This window comes from Silene latifolia, chromosome 9, assembly GCF_048544455.1.
Source record: "Silene latifolia isolate original U9 population chromosome 9, ASM4854445v1, whole genome shotgun sequence".
Taxonomy (NCBI): domain Eukaryota; kingdom Viridiplantae; phylum Streptophyta; class Magnoliopsida; order Caryophyllales; family Caryophyllaceae; genus Silene; species Silene latifolia.
In genome coordinates, this window is record NC_133534.1 from 201,245,696 (window position 1) to 201,263,477 (window position 17,782).

The 17,782-nt window shown below is 38.6% G+C and overlaps 2 long non-coding RNA genes across 2 annotated transcripts; both read left to right on the top strand.

The window, feature by feature from the left end:
- The first annotated feature begins 7,925 nt into the window (after nt 1–7,925).
- LOC141598452 (uncharacterized) lies at nt 7,926–10,415 on the top strand. The gene is made up of 3 exons (XR_012523521.1): nt 7,926–8,201; nt 8,314–8,385; nt 10,226–10,415. It is a non-coding gene; the product is annotated as an uncharacterized LOC141598452 (long non-coding RNA).
- A 4,101-nt stretch (nt 10,416–14,516) lies between these two features.
- On the top strand, nt 14,517–16,830 carry LOC141598453 (uncharacterized). The gene is made up of 3 exons (XR_012523522.1): nt 14,517–14,650; nt 14,763–14,834; nt 16,641–16,830. It is a non-coding gene; the product is annotated as an uncharacterized LOC141598453 (long non-coding RNA).
- Nucleotides 16,831–17,782: the final 952 nt, after the last annotated feature.

Here is a 17,782-nt window from a genome sequence, read left to right on the forward strand (position 1 = left end):
CTTGGATGGCTCGAGGAGGTTAACTTCATCGGTCTTGCTAGTGTAGCCGTAAGAACGACTTGTTGAGCCTTGATATCCTCGGCCTACTTTTTTGGACAAGAGCCCTTTACGGATGTCATCTTCGATCCTTGTTCCTAGTGCGGTTAAATCTTTGAAAGTTTTGATGTTTTGGTACCTCAAATGACTCGCATAGATGGGTTTTAGGTTATCCACGAACTTTTCCACGAGGGTAGCTTCGTCTGGGCGTTCAACTAGTTAGGTACTAGTCTTCCTCCACCTACTTAGGAAGTCGGTGAAACCTTCTTTGTCATTTTGGGTAAGAACCTCTAAAGTGCGCATGTTAACTTGGATTTCAGCATTATCCGCATATTGCTTAGCAAACTCGATCGCGACATCTTCCCAAGTAGCGAACTTCTTATGTTCTAGAGAGTAGAACCATTGCTTTGGGATGGTGTCAAGAGATGAAGGAAAGATCCTTAGGAACATCTCGGGTTTAATGCCTTTGATAGACATATAGTCCTTGAAAGCACGGATGTGATTCAAAGGGTTTTCGTGCCGCTTGAATCTAGGGATATCCGTCATGTTTAAGTTGGTTGGCAACTTGGAACTCACGACCTCATACTTACGGTTATTTTCCCTATAATTGTCATACTCTTTGAGATACATCAATTGTTCCTCCAAATATTGGAGTCATTTCTCAGCTGCAGTCATTCCTATGGGAGCGTTTTCTTCCCCGAAGGTGTTCACAAAGCCATCATCTACTTCACTTTCCCGAGGAAGCAACCTCGTTTCTACGGTATAAATTCGGCCCTCGATTGTATCGAGGCGGTCGTGCACTTGATCTTGAGTAACTTGGAGGCGAGCTAGCGCGGTTAGGATTTGATCATTACCATTCTGGAGTTGGTTGAAGTTCGCGTCGCTTGTTTCACGCATCTTGGAAACTAGATAAGAGATCGACGATGAATCAAAACACGATCGACCATTCTAGCACACTTACTTAAGAAAGAAATGTTTTGACTTAGGAAGTGGGTGTGTGCCACTTATGTCGAGTGAGTTTTGAAAAGATGACAAAGTTTTAAAATGTGTGTCCTAGTCAACTATAGTGTAGTTGTAGGAGTGGACTCGAAGTGAGGTTTTGAAATGGGCTTGGGCCCGGAATTTTGACCCGACAAATGGACAGAGTTTTGACTCGGTTTTGCGCTAATCATTGGCTTTTTCGAAATTTACACTTTAAAGGGATTTTGATTTTACAAAAATCGTCATGGTTTCATTTAGAAATGGTGATCACATAAGGTATAAACATTTATACAAGCATTATAACGGGATGCTGAGTGCATTTAAAAGGGTTTTGGTTTAAAGGGTGGGTTGCCATACCGGACAATCAAACCCGAAGTCTGTGGAGAGGTTCGTACCAAACAAGAGTAAGGCCGATTCCTAGTCCATTTCCTCAAGTAGTGAAAGTCCTTGATACAAACAAGAGTAAGTACCATGGTATAGATGACGTCAATCGCTATCCATCCTTAGGCCCAAATAAGAATTAGGACCGTTTAGACGGGACGATTGGTCGAATAGGTTGGGTTGGGCCTAGGAAGGCCTAATGAAACGATCTAGGAAGACCGAGTTATGAAAACCGACAATTGTCTTGTATAAACTATTCCCTAACCTTGTTCAAGTTTCACCCGTTTGGCTACACGTAAGTGTATTATCCCCAGCGGAGTCGCCAAACTGTGGACACGGGCCACGGGGGCGCTTGGGAAACAAGCGTTTGCATTTGTGGAGTCGCCACCAATTTATTGTGAAAAATTGGAAACCGATCGAATACCTCGCGTCATGTCAAGACACAAAGTAATGACATAGACACTAAGAACTCGTTACCCTTAGCATTCTATGTCTAGAATGACTCTCGTGGATGCCAATGAACACCGATGTTCACAGAGATCTGGAGTAAGGGGTGAGGGTACATATTAGGAAGCTCTTTTGATCGAACACCTAATCCCGCCCGCCTCGATAGCGGCCTCTACTAATGATTAGGGAAGTTATCTATACTCGATATATTGTCGATTATATGCATACAATGAAACATCCAAGTTTTGATCCTAACATATGAGAATTAGACTAAGTCGGTGAACAAGTAATTTAACATGCAATTGAGTCGAAGTAGGAATTAAGATTGATTACATGTGAAAGCATACAAACAATGCGATAAAAGAAATACAATAATACAATAAAGAAAATAACAATAATTACAACGGATTAATGATTTATGTCGAAAATACCTTTAAAAACGGATAATTTGGAAAAGAAAGAATAAATAAATTAACGAACAGGAATTAGGCGATAAATAGTAAATAATAGTAGATTAATACGTAATCTAATTAAACTAGGTCAAGGCAGATCGGAAGTTCAGAGACAGAAATCAACCTGGAACAGGCGCGGCAGAGTTGCGCCTTCTGGAAGAGGCGCAGCAGTTGCTGCGTCTGTTCCAAGGCTGAGTTCTGGTTGTGAAGCCGGAGCTGCAAATCGTTAGTATTCGTGGGTGAAATTTAATGATTGATTATGATATTCGACTCGGATGAAAGTGATTTAATACATTAATTACATGTGAATGAGTCATAAAAGCGATAAAACATGGATGAGACGAATGTAAACGAATTAATTACATGAATGAAAGATTGATTAGTGACATGAGTGAACTAATTAGGTTAAATATGAAGAATTAATGAAGAACTAATGACGAACAAACAGATGGGAATATACCAAAGATCGAATTCCAGAAACTCGATATGAATGAATCGAACTTCTATAATCCGGATTGATTTTAATGACGAAAACCCGCAAATATTGGATTATAAGGGATTTAAGTCGGGATTTTAACGATGAATTATATACTAACAGTGATTAACAATATGTTGAATTATTATGTGAACAAGAGCAAATAATAACGAAAGAAAACAAAGAAACGAAACTAACAGAGGACGAAGGAAGAAGAAAGGAAGCAGGAACTGCGGCAGCCTCACGAAGAGGCGCAGCAGGTGCTGCGTCCTTTCGAAGAGGCGCAGCAGTTGCTGCGTCCTTTCTCGACATCTGTCTCCTGATAATCCGTAAAAAAGGTTTTAAATATGGTTTTACAAATCGGTTTTTAGAAGTACTTTCGACATAAACCTTACATGATGATTACAAAAAGTAAATAACAATAAATAAAGAAGGATTTACACCCTCAGACTTACATGTTTGACGAAACGAGATGAACTAAGTTTATGTTTTAGTGATGCTCGACTCGAATGTAACGAAAGTTCCCTCGTAAGAGGAAAACGAACAGATTAATTAAGTTGATTATGGTGGAGTTGGTCAAATTGGCCGGTCATGCAAAACGAGGCTGGTACTCAGAAGGATCCGAGCTTACGTGGTCGAAAGTTCAAGCACGTAGTTGCCAAAAAGTAAGAACGTGGTCTTGAATGCAAAAGGAGAAGATAAGGGCGGACACTCGCGTGAGAAATATGAGGAGCGAAGGCTCCTATTTATACTAATCACGTGAAGGAATTAGAGTTTTCAGAGAGACTTTGGAAGTGAATCTCGAAAAGATACGAAAAAAATACGCAGAAAAGGACTTGGGAAGAGGCGTAGCATGCACTGTGTCCCTTGGAAGAGGCGCAGCACCTGTTGCGTCTGTTCCCAAGTGGTTTCCTCCTGCGGAAGAAAGATTTCCGTGTTTAATTTATGGAATAACGGATTAATCTTATTTTCCTTAATATTTTGTGTGAATATTACGTGAAATTATTTACCAAAGATTAAAAGATTGTGAAATATGGAATAGAAATATTCGGAACATTCCAGAACATTCTGACTCGGGATTTAGCGGTTATAAAAAAATGAAGACGGTTTTAGGCCCGGACTCCAAATGTACTCTAATTACTGTCAAAATGACCGTATCGGCGCGTAGATGACAATTAAGAGGTAGACACCAGTGTTTGAGCAATCACTTGACAATAAACTTAAGAACTATCACAAATCGTTCCGCGTACTAAACATGCGGCCCAATCATCATCGGGTGGTTTGCGGGAGGTGCAGAAATGAGGTATCTACAATTTTCACTTCCGAAAAAAAGTAAATTCTGCATGAGGTTCTATACACAAACTGTATTATTGAAGTTATACATTTATGGGTTAGAGTTTTACTTAAACCCACTGAAGTTATAATTCGTTCTTTATCAAACTTTTATGAACACGATGAAAGAACAATTATACCAAATTTAATGAACACCTTAAAAGAACAATGAACCTACACAAATGATATTCATGAACATCAAGCTACAACAATAACCAAGACACAAATAAGAAAGCAAATAAGTTACCAACATTCGGAACTCACCATCGACGGCAACTTCAATCTGCATATGATCCATTTCACGAACATTGACTGTCATTTTGATCGTCTTTCTGTGATGAACAATGACAAATTATTTATCTTCAACAAAGCGAATGAAATTTATCCGGAAACATGATGTAGTTAAACAGTGGGAATGAAATTTCTCTTCTTTTTTTGATGATTTATAATGGATTTGTAGAATTATTAAGGTTTTTTGGATGATTTTATGGGTTTTTCTTGTTGAGAGGATTTGAATGGTGAGAAGAGGAGGGAATCATGCAAAATGAATTAGGAGGCTTTGTTTATTCCTTTTGTCCGCGGGATTGTACTGCAACAAGTACACAAACAGTGACATTGTCTACCCTCTCTCATACAATCAACATTTCCTTTTTTTTTGCTCTAAAAACGGCGCCCTCTCTTTTTATCTTATCCATTGAATTCCCTCATCTAAGGGCTATATATATATATATATATATATATATATATATATATATATATATATATATATATATATATATATATATATATAGAGAGAGAGAGAGAGAGAGAGAGAGAGAGAGAGAGAGAGAAGGGTTCTCATAAGTCCCTTATATCACATAATATATATATGTATATATATATATATGTATATATATATATATGTATATATATATATGTATATGTATATGTATATACATATATATATATATATATACATATATATATGCATTGTGAAACTGACGTGTGTCTTGTCCGTGTAATTGTCACCCATTTCCGGGGTGTCCTGTGTCGATCCATATGATATTTCCGATCATATGGAGAGCTGTTGTGTACAGGTTGGTTATGACACCTTGCGGGAGACGGGACAAGCTACGAGCACTTGGAGCTGAGTCACATAGCTAGATGTTAGATGACATAGATGGTAATCGGGTGGTATAATGTATAGTTCACTGTAGTTTTTGTTTGTTAACTATGTAGTTCACTAAACTGTCAATTGTCAATTGTAATTCTAATTTCACTGCCTCGGGAAACCGAGATGGTAACATCTCTCGATTACCTTTGCCAGGTAAGAAGGGGATGTTACAAAGTGGTATCAGAGTGACGATTTTAGAACCTAAACAAATGAACCAAAATGAACCTTGGCGTGTCTAATAAAATGAACCCGGTAAGAGTATGTTAAGAGATCGGTTTTGGGTGAGCAGGCGCCCTCACATCGAAACTAGTTCATATTATCTTGACCGATAAACCATGGGGGTAGTTATAAGTGTGTGTGACGCTATATGAAACATGATATGGTCACGTATGTGCAATGTTGAGCTGACAAGTTCCTTACATGATGTGGTTTTGTGTGTATTGTTACAAGTTGATAAGTTCCTTGCCTTATGTGGTAGTGTATATTGACATGTGAAAGTTGGGTGAGAAACTTGATGTGCATCACATGTTTGGGAGTAATTGTTGCTTGTTATTGTGTGAAGGACATTAGTTTAGTTTATCGCGCCCTAATAATGTCTAGGTTTACGATACTTGCTAGTGTAATCGTTAAAATGCAAGCTAATGGTGGTTACTAGTAGAGTAGTCACTAGTATAGAGGTAGAGTATCCAGGACGGTGTCTATGACTACGCATGAACTAACTCGGGGTGAGTCACCGATAGCCGGTGGACTCCTGAACTTTATTCTTTGGTTGCAGGATTGAGTCCCAATATCTAAGTTGAAAATTACCCACCACAGATAAAACACTTGACCGAGTGCATGACACTCGACCGAGTGGTCCATTTCACTCGACCCAATGGACCATTTTTCTAGGATCTGAAATTTTATGGAAAATGGGTCATCTGACTGAGTAGAAGTGGGCACTCGACCGAGTGCACGTACCACTCGACCGAGTGGACTCAGTACTCGACCGTGTGGATTCTGGGCTGGTAAAATTTCGCGTGAACCACTCCTTTTCACCTACTCTTATCTCATTCATTCTTCATCCTTCTTCACATCTTCAAACACTAAAATTCCTCTAAAAACACTATAACAACTCCATTGATGTACATTATTGGAAAGATTCGAGATTTCCACTCCATTTGTTCTACTAATCTCTACTAAGTAGCTCAAAGTAAGTAATTTTCTCTTTCCTCTTATTTTTCCTCAATTTGATTCCTCCTTAGACCTACTCTTATTTGTTCAAGTTTTGCCACCTAATTATATGTTTTTGTTTAGTTTATGATAGTAATCGATTTTTTACACCATTACTTGTTGCAAAAACGAGATTTTCATGTTGAAATCTTACCTAAAATGGCAAAATCTGAAATGTGGTGTTCTTGAGGGAAACACGTGGTTTTTGTGTTTAGTTTAATTGTTGAACAAAGACCTAACCTTTGTTGTTAATGGTAGATCTTGTATTATATTTGAAATTTTGGCCCAAAATTTTGTCAAGTATTTCGAAATTTAGGGTGTTCATGCCCAAATTTTGATTTTTTATGCTTAAATTTGGCTTAAATTGCTTCAAAGGACCGTTACCCTTGTTATTAGTGTTGAATCTTGGCTTACATCGAAATTTTGTCTTAAAATTCGTAGTGAATTTTCGAAATTCATGAGGAATATGAGCCCATTTTGATTTTCATACTTAGAATATGATTCAATTACCTTGTAATGCTTCAAACATGATTAACAATGTCACGAGTGGCCTTAAGATTGAAAAATGTACCTCGAAATTTCTTCAAAATTTGGCACATAGTGGTTTACATACCCGAATTTTGGTTATCCATGCTTAATTCTTGCTTGAATTGTCCTTTAAACTCCAATCTTTGTTAATAAGGTGTCTTGGCATTTCATATTGCAAATTTTGTCTTAGAATTTCTAAAATTTCGGGAACCATGATAGTAAACCAGAAAAATCTTGATTCTTACTGTAGATACCCAGTATCTGCTGAGACTCCAATAAACACTCGATGATTATCGGACTACAACATGTTTTGGAATCGCGGCGTTTGATCGACAGTTTGTATACAACTTTACGTCGGAAAACTTAAAACGATTTCAAAAATAAAAACATTTCAAAAATACCTGGAGTGTTTAATGCACGACGACGGGGTCGCAATGACACTAACTAGAGTCAAAACAGACACCGGACCAAAAACCGACTCAAAAATTCAAATCCCGACTCCAACAACAAATCAAACCGAGTCAACCAAAAAAAACCAAACATTTCAAACCCCGTACCTTAAGTTTTACCGGATTCATGTTGGTCAAGTACCAAACATGTGACTACAAAACCTAGGATAGAACAAATCATGATTGCGTTTGTTGTGAAAGCGACAACTCACCTCGAAGACCCGCGATGTGGCTCGCGCCTCTTTGAGCAGCCCAGGTTGTAACACCCGCGAATTTTCTATTTTGGCAATTATAATTTAATTAACCGTTTCATTGTCTTATTTATATTTTAATTATTTAATTTAATTAATTTCATTATTAAACATGATTTTTATAAATATTATATTTTTAAAGCTTAAGTTATACAAAATAAATATTTTGGTCGGATAATAATGATAATAATAATAATATCTCCCGTCTTGAGTTATAGTGGGCTTGAGACGAAAATTCTAGCGGAAACCGACTCAATTTGAGTTGTTGGGCTTTTTATAACTTATGGGCCTTTTCTCCTTCTCTTTTCTTTTCATAAAACCCTCACCTAACACCTCACAACTTCATCTCCCTCTTCATTTTTCTGAAATTCATCTTCAACAACCCTCACCATTTTTATACATCTATCTTACAAATCTTCAAAACACCATAATTTGCTCAATTCTTATCCGATTCAAGTGATTTTCGCGTCTATCTCTTCCTCTCATCGCCCTCCTTCTTTCTAGGTAAGAAAAGATCCGACTTTCCTCCATTATTGGGGCTGTCGAGCCATCCTCTACATGGTACCCTTTTTCTAGTTTCGATTTTTAGTCTTATTTTGTGTTTTCTTATGTTTAGGAGAAAGGTTAGTTGGCCCGGAAGTGGATTCTTGCTTGTGAGACGATTACATTAGAGATTAAGAGCAAAAAGGTAACGGTGATGGGTTACTCGACTTTTATGTTAAAATTGTGTGGTTTTATGTAGTTATAATCTCATATGAATGATAAAAGTTGTATCTTTCATGATTGGTGCTAATTTGGTTGTTGAATATCATGTTTGTTTGCAATTCTCACATGTTTGGATGAAAATCTCATGCTACATCTCTTGAATCCGAAATTTCCCTTTCACATGCTCAAATATGTGTTTTTGCGAGTTAGAATCATGCTAGGATACGTAAACAATTGATGGGAAACGATTTTTGTTGGTTTCAAATGGTTTGGAAGTGTTTTGCATTGAATCCGCGTGTTTGTAGTCCCAGTAGTGGTGCGCGTGGCCATCTTGACCGGTGGGAGTTCCTGTAAGTTTTGAACACTTTTTAGAAAGCTCTGTAGTCCCAGTAGGGTGACCGGCGGCCGGTCTCTTCGACCTACCGGGAGTACTGTTCGAGGATTTTAGGTGATTTTGAGTTGTTGTATTCAGTAGGGACTGCAGCAATGGGTGACCTACTGGGAGTGCACTAAAGGTCTTATGAGTTTTTGGAAGTTTGGCTGTATTCCCAGTAGGGTGACCCGGCAATGGGTGGTGGCAGGGTGACTACCGGGAGTGCACTAAAGGTTTTTTTGAGTTTCGAAATTTGGTCGTAGTCCCAGTAGGGATGGCCGGCGGTCTCTTGACCGACTGAGAGCGCACTTTGTAAGTTTTATTAAATTTCGATCTTGGCATGTTGTCCCAGCCCGGTGGTGGCGGCCGGTACCATTCTCCCTACCGGGAGTCCCCTGTGTGTTCCTTTTCACTTGTAACCTCTAATGATCAATGGTTTATGCATGTATCTTCTTCCTTATCGGTAATTGGTTAATTTAAGACTTATTGACGTTATAATCATGCAACTTTTGTTACTCGTATTTGTGACCGGAGTGTGACGTTTTACATTGTGCGACTACTCGACATTCCTTATTTATTTGCCCTCGGACATTGGGTCACGATTAGGCGCCATTGTTTCCGAGTTGGGCTATCTTCCTTCCGCCTCTTCGGACCTTGGGGTACGGCTAGGTACCATTGTTCCGATTGGGGTTACTCGACCTTGGGGCACGGCTAGGTGTCATGGATTGAGTCTTGGATACGATTTGGGATTGTATGTCGAATCGGGTGTCGTCCATCCCGAGAGTCTGGCCAGATTTAGACTAGGACCGTATTATGATCGTCGTCCTACCAGGAGGTTGGAGTCTAGGGGTTTGTCTTGTTTTGAGTCAAAGCCTTTGTAAATGTCTTACTTGTTACGGTCATTGGTGTGTTCTTATATACGAGAGTGCACGTCTTCTATGATTATTTGTGAGAGTCTTGGTCCTATCGGATACTAGTGGTGAGATGCAAGCCCCTAGTTGCGATATGATCGCCGGGATTGATGTTCCCATCCGTTCTTATGGTGAGATGTAAGCCATAAGTATGAATGTGACATTAGTAGCCACGTCCCGTGCTATGGTTGTTAAGAGGTTTTCAAAGTAATGGCTATTGGTTTCCATCCATGTATTTTCCATTCAATTGATCCGTTGTTTACCTTCTTCATATGATTCGATGCCTAACCTCATATCCATGTTTTGGTTACTTTGAATGCATGTTTAATATAATGTACCATGCCTATCTCATTAAGAATGCAATGTGCCTATCTCATTATGATTATCGTTTATATTCTCTTGTTCATATTATTCAAGTATGATGCATGATTAGTATGTTTAATTAAGTTCTTGCTTATGTGCATTTTGACATATTGTGGCTGGGAGAACCCTGAGTTACTCCCCACTGACTGTGGCGTTCATGTTTACATGAATGACAGGTTTGTGATGCAGATTATGGGGAAGACGTGTGAGCTAGCGAGAACGTTGACCCTTGGACCTTAGTTATAGGTTGCTTAGACTCACCTATCGTTAGACTTGTGTTTATTCGTGGGATATCTTTTCCCCAACGCACTTGTTTTAAATTGTAAAACTTAATTATCTTTCTTTTCATTTTTGTTTGATCGCTTATGGTGGATTTCGCACTTTAAGCTTTTAAAAAGGTTTTAAAAAAAAACCTCGTATTTTCCGCTTTTATTTGATGCCCTATCGAGGGGTGTCACAGTTGGTATCAGAGCATATGTTGCTCCCGACGCACACACGTGTACCCCGAATTTAAACTTGAACTTGACCTCAAATAATGAATGAGAGATGGGTAGAACTAAGGACCTAAGTTGGTAGTCTCTTTGTGCATGCTATTTGTTAGGTGCTAACATGGTTGACTCTTTTGGTGTCTTGAGAAGATGGTACGACCAACCAAGGTGGAGAATACTATCATGGAAGCCCTTACTCTAATTTTTCGGAATCAACGAAATGCCAATGCTCAAGTTAATCATCACCCTATCCGTCGTGGCAAGAGACCCTTTGTGCCCTCATCTTCGTCGTCTTCTAGCAAGAAGAGGTTGGTGCCGAGAGTCCAAGGACAAGAAGTACAAGACCATGGAGGACAAGAGCCAATAGTGCAAGAGCCGAAAGGACAAGTACCTACATCTACTAATAGGCTTAAGGAGAACCGCATGTGCTTCAAGTGTGGACAAACTTATCACCCCGGGATTGGATGCTATGCTATGCCCTTGAAGTGTTACCATTGCAAGAAGCCCGGACATCTCTTCAGGAATTGCCCCGAGAAGAAGACTATCCCTCCTCCTCTCCCTCATGCTCCGGAAGCCGAGCCAAGAAGAATCACTCTTGTCAAGAATCAAGTCGGAACCGCCGTTCCTCCCGACACCGTTATGGGTGTGTTTCCTATCCTTGATCCACCTTTCCTTACTTTTACCCCGTGATGCTCATCCTTCCTTTCTAAACTCTCCTTTGCTTCACCTTTGAAGCTAGTTTGGTACCCACCCGACCTATTCTTCGTTTTTGTTTCTCCTTACATAACATCTTGCATACGGATCTCTTACTCTTGAAGAATGTCTTCACCGTCTTAAAGATACCTCCCTCTCTTCGAGAACCTTGTCATATTCCCTTGTCTTTGCGCTTCTATGCCTTTCGCAACTCTTATTCCATATCTTGAAAGTTGTCTTTGTACCTTTTCCCCTTATAAGAGCCCTCTTGTACACCTTCATCTTTGCCTTATGGAATGTTAACTTTTGGTCGAGTAATTTGACTTTTGTAGAGCTTGGTTGTGGTTGACCCTTAACCCTGGTTTTGAGAGGTCGTGATGTTAGAAAGACTTAGGTAGTGTGATGAGACATACTTAGCGATTCTTATACCTAATTCCTTGACAAAGTGAGTATAATTGATTGGTGGATTCTTGTGTCAGAAATAAGTTGCCTATGTGATTAAAATTATAGAACTTGGCTTTGTTGTTTATGTTTGGGATTTGAAAGCTTAGTAGGTTGAGTGTCGTCACCTTAGGAGTAAACATGAGATAAGTTGAGGATATGAATTTGGAAGAAAACCCAATCTTAGATGTTAATGATCCCGAATAGAATGGTGATGTGATTTGATATTAGTTGTCCTTTGGGAATTTGGTTGAGAAGTCTTTGTTAATTCGTTCTTTGGTTTTTAAAACATCGAGGTTGTGTCGAGAACTTGAGATAAAGAGACGTTGTTATACTTGAGTGGTAGACTTACTTTAGGGATATCCTAATATGTGATAGGATAGGTGAACGATGAGTCTAACCAATGTATCAACCCTTAAGCGAGCGTTTATTTTTACCTTGATCAGCCATAGAGGTGTAACCCTTTAAGAGAGACTTGCATATAAGGAATGAGATGAATTGCCTCGACCCTCGTTTTGGAATTTGGTCGTTTTGTTATGATGGTACGATATCCTAATAGGCGTGACCTTGTTAGAGAGAACCTTAAGTCTTAGAAAGTGTGTGGTTTAAGCCCTAAAATCCCCCTCGTACCTTTAATCATCTTCCTTCCCTTCGTTCATACTTGATTGGATTTATTTCTTAAGTATAAAAGTTTACTTGTCGTTTCCTTGCCTTGAATACCTCTCTAATTCTAATGTCTCTTACTGGTGTTAACTAGTTACCTTTATTGTTGACTCATTTAATCTCACACCTCGTCATGTTCCTGTATCCCTTTGAAACTTCCTATCATTTCTTGACCTGGTTATTACTCTTTGTTTCTTTAGTGGAGTGATGGCATTGTTGGCTATGTTGTAGAGTGAGTGAGATGCTCTTTGAGGATTCTTTGTGAACCTTGATTTCGTCAAAATTGGATAAGTGGAACTTGAGTTGAGTTGGGTAGGAAAAATTGTATGACAAACCTATTTACTTTTGGTTGGTGGTCTTTATGATTTGGGGAATGCGACCATCTATGCTTGTGAACTCGGGTGTGAATAAGATTTTGGTTTGGAGTGTTAGAAAGTATGAAGACCTTAAGATTTTGACCTTTGATTGAGGATTTTACTATAGTGAGAACTCCTAGTAGTCGATAGTTGGTTAGGTGTGTAACTGTTTTAGTAGTTTGATCTTTCGTGGAAATCGTTTATAGATGATTTATATTTGAGAGTTATGGAATCACAATTGTGGTGGAGTTACTTGACCCACGGGGTAGCCTAAGAGTAAAGTGTGGGTATTTTGAGGAAATGCTTGGGAGTTATGTGGTTATGAGTTTTGTGGTTAGGAAGTTTTCGGAACCGTTCAGGATGACTTTGTTGTTCGAGATTTAAGTATCTAGTGTTTCCTTGTTGCCTAATCTCCCGTCCTCTTTGACCATAAGTGTTTCCGTTCATACCTCTCTTCCTCGTTTATGCTTGCTCCTCCTTTAGAATTTGATGTTAACCTATGAAATTCAATCTTTGATATCCTTGTAGATTCGATTTCAACTCTTCTCCTAGGAAGTTCATCATAGCTCTTTTGTTAGTCAAGTTTGAACCCTCTTAGCGTACCTTGTTTTCATGATGTCAAAGTTTTCTTCATTTCGTACTATTTCTAAACATTTCAAGCTACCACTTTTGATCCATTGTTAAAAGTTTATGTTACTTTTACAAAACCCTCCCTATTTTTAAAGGTTTGAAAATGAGAATTTGATTTAGTTATCCTTTTGTTATATGAGTATAACTCCTTTTCATTGATTTTTAATTGCTAAACCCGAGTTACTTTTAACTTTGCTCAATTTCTAACTAGCTTTGATCTACATATGATTTCGTTGTCAAAAGTTTAATATTATATTTTCAGGAATTTGACTTCCTTTTGAATTTAGAAATGAAACCTCTACTTCTATTTTGATCTCTGCAAAAAAAAAATTTGAGTGAATTGCCTTCTCTTTTGGTTTTGACGTTGATCGGATGTTAGAACTCGTTATTTGAAACGTTTAATAACTTGTTCTGCGCTTGTCGGCGAATGATTTTTGTTTTAAATTTGTCTTAGACTTGGAAAGTTAGCGTTCTTGTGTGCACGACAAGAGCAATTTCGTTCCATGAATGAGACTTATACTTTTGAAAATTCTTTATTAATGTTTTTGAAAGTATTTTGATTTTCGATTTATACAAATGATTTGCTTTTGACCATATCTTCGATTTGGAATGTGATGTTCTTGAATGCGCAACGAGAGCATTTTCGTTCCTTTGATGAGAATTTGGTTATGTCGGAAAATTTTAATTGAGACTTCTGAAAGGATTTTGATTCTTACGATAAGTAACCTTTTAATGTTTTGTTTACCGATTTCAAAATTTCGGTTTTATTTTATACGACATTTCATTTCCATTTTCAAGTTTCGAGGACGAAACTTTTTAAAAGATGGGGTGATTGTAACACCCGCGAATTTTCTATTTTGGCAATTATAATTTAATTAACCGTTTCATTGTCTTATTTATATTTTAATTATTTAATTTAATTAATTTCATTATTAAACATGATTTTTATAAATATTATATTTTTAAAGCTTAAGTTATACAAAATAAATATTTTGGTCGGATAATAATGATAATAATAATAATATCTCCCGTCTTGAGTTATAGTGGGCTTGAGACGAAAATTCTAGCGGAAACCGACTCAATTTGAGTTGTTGGGCTTTTTATAACTTATGGGCCTTTTCTCCTTCTCTTTTCTTTTCATAAAACCCTCACCTAACACCTCACAACTTCATCTCCCTCTTCATTTTTTTGAAATTCATCTTCAACAACCCTCACCATTTTTATACATCTATCTTACAAATCTTCAAAACACCATAATTTGCTCAATTCTTATCCGATTCAAGTGATTTTCGCGTCTATCTCTTCCTCTCATCGCCCTCCTTCTTTCTAGGTAAGAAAAGATCCGACTTTCCTCCATTATTGGGGCTGTCGAGCCATCCTCTACATGGTACCCTTTTTCTAGTTTCGATTTTTAGTCTTATTTTGTGTTTTCTTATGTTTAGGAGAAAGGTTAGTTGGCCCGGAAGTGGATTCTTGCTTGTGAGACGATTACATTAGAGATTAAGAGCAAAAAGGTAACGGTGATGGGTTACTCGACTTTTATGTTAAAATTGTGTGGTTTTATGTAGTTATAATCTCATATGAATGATAAAAGTTGTATCTTTCATGATTGGTGCTAATTTGGTTGTTGAATATCATGTTTGTTTGCAATTCTCACATGTTTGGATGAAAATCTCATGCTACATCTCTTGAATCCGAAATTTCCCTTTCACATGCTCAAATATGTGTTTTTGCGAGTTAGAATCATGCTAGGATACGTAAACAATTGATGGGAAACGATTTTTGTTGGTTTCAAATGGTTTGGAAGTGTTTTGCATTGAATCCGCGTGTTTGTAGTCCCAGCCGGGTGACCGGCTGGGAGTTCCCTGTAAGTTTTGAACACTTTTTAGAAAGCCTGTAGTCCCAGTAGGGTGGCCGGGCGGTCTCTTGACCGGGTGGGAGTACACCGAGGATTTTAGGTGATTTTGAGTTTGTTGTATTCCCAGTAGGGTGACCGGCACCGGGTGACCACTGGGAGTGCACTAAAGGTCTTATGAGTTTTTGGAAGTTTGTTGTATTCAGTAGGGTGACCTGGCAGGGTGGTGGCCATTTGGGAGTGCACTAAAGGTTTTTTTTGAGTTTTGAAATTTGGTGTAGTCCCAGTAGGGTGACGCGGCGGCCCACTCTTGACCTACTGGGAGCGCATTGTAAGTTTTATTAAATTTCGATCTTGGCATGTTGTCCCGGCCCGGTGGCCGGCTGCCGGTACCCTCTCCCTTGGGAGTCCCCTGTGTGTTCCTTTTCACTTGTAACCTCTAATGATCAATGGTTTATGCATGTATCTTCTTCCTTATCGGTAATTGGTTAATTTAAGACTTATTGACGTTATAATCATGCAACTTTTGTTACTCGTATTTGTGACCGGAGTGTGACGTTTTACATTGTGCGACTACTCGACATTCCTTATTTATTTGCCCTCGGACATTGGGTCACGATTAGGCGCCATTGTTTCCGAGTTGGGCTATCTTCCTTCCGCCTCTTCGGACCTTGGGGTACGGCTAGGTACCATTGTTCCGATTGGGGTTACTCGACCTTGGGGCACGGCTAGGTGTCATGGATCGAGTCTTGGATACGATTTGGGATTGTATGTCGAATCGGGTGTCGTCCATCCCGAGAGTCCGGCGATTTAGACTAGGACCGTATTATGATCGTCGTCCTACCAGGAGGTTGGAGTCTAGGGGTTTGTCTTGTTTTGAGTCAAAGCCTTTGTAAATGTCTTACTTGTTACGGTCATTGGTGTGTTCTTATATACGAGAGTGCACGTCTTCTATGATTATTTGTGAGAGTCTTGGTCCTATCGGATACTAGTGGTGAGATGCAAGCCCCTAGTTGCGATATGATCGCCGGGATTGATGTTCCCATCCGTTCTTATGGTGAGATGTAAGCCATAAGTATGAATGTGACATTAGTAGCCACGTCCCGTGCTATGGTTGTTAAGAGGTTTTCAAAGTAATGGCTATTGGTTTCCATCCATGTATTTTCCATTCAATTGATCCGTTGTTTACCTTCTTCATATGATTCGATGCCTAACCTCATATCCATGTTTTGGTTACTTTGAATGCATGTTTAATATAATGTACCATGCCTATCTCATTAAGAATGCAATGTGCCTATCTCATTATGATTATCGTTTATATTCTCTTGTTCATATTATTCAAGTATGATGCATGATTAGTATGTTTAATTAAGTTCTTGCTTATGTGCATTTTGACATATTGTGGCTGGGAGAACCCTGAGTTACTCCCCACTGACTGTGGCGTTCATGTTTACATGAATGACAGGTTTGTGATGCAGATTATGGGGAAGACGTGTGAGCTAGCGAGAACGTTGACCCTTGGACCTTAGTTATAGGTTGCTTAGACTCACCTATCGTTAGACTTGTGTTTATTCGTGGGATATCTTTTCCCCAACGCACTTGTTTTAAATTGTAAAACTTAATTATCTTTCTTTTCATTTTTGTTTGATCGCTTATGGTGGATTTCGCACTTTAAGCTTTTAAAAAGGTTTTAAAAAAAAACCTCGTATTTTCCGCTTTTATTTGATGCCCTATCGAGGGGTGTCACACAGGTGGCCACGTCGCTCAAAACTCACACAACCACTCATTTCCCTAAAAATACCCCTCAAATGCCACCCATTTGAGACTTACGCGAGTGTCCGCCCCCTCTTTTATCCCTTAAAATTCTCGACTCGACTTCTAAAGTCACAATCCGACGCGTATTTACGACCTACCGATCGTAAACACGAGCCTTACACATTGTTTGGTACCGTCATCGTGCATTAAATCACTTGACCGACCATTTCGACCACTACACCATCACTAAACTTTTAAAACACTCTTTTTACTTACCAAAACGGTTTTAAACCGAGTTTTTTCCGATAAAACGAGTTGTTACACTTACGTCGGTCACTCGCCATAACCAAACATGTAAGTATGAGGGTGTAAAAATCCTCTTTTATTATGTTTTCATTTTCTTCATGACTCTAACATGCTAAAACATGCATAACATGAACCAAAACATGGAATAAACGAGCCAAAACTGGTTTTTGGTCTGAGGCAGAAGCCCCTTAGGTCGCCAACTAGCTCGCGCCTAAATGGGGTATTCAGACCAGAGATCAACCGTGTTTGTTCTCGTCATTTCCCTTAATCCATTTTTCATATTTGTAATCGGTTTTCACCATTTCACGTATTTTCGAACTTTTGTTGTTTTATTTCACATGTTTTAACCATAAAGCATTTTTCACCCTTGGTTCTTCATACCATGACGGTTAAATCCGTGTTTCGGTGATAATATTTGGTTAATGACATTTAGAAGGTATTTTAAAGCCTTTTATTTCATTTCTTTACATTTTCAAACAAACATATTAGTTACCAACACAAAGTCATCTTTGGTTCTACATACCATGCCGGATTTTAACCCGGGTA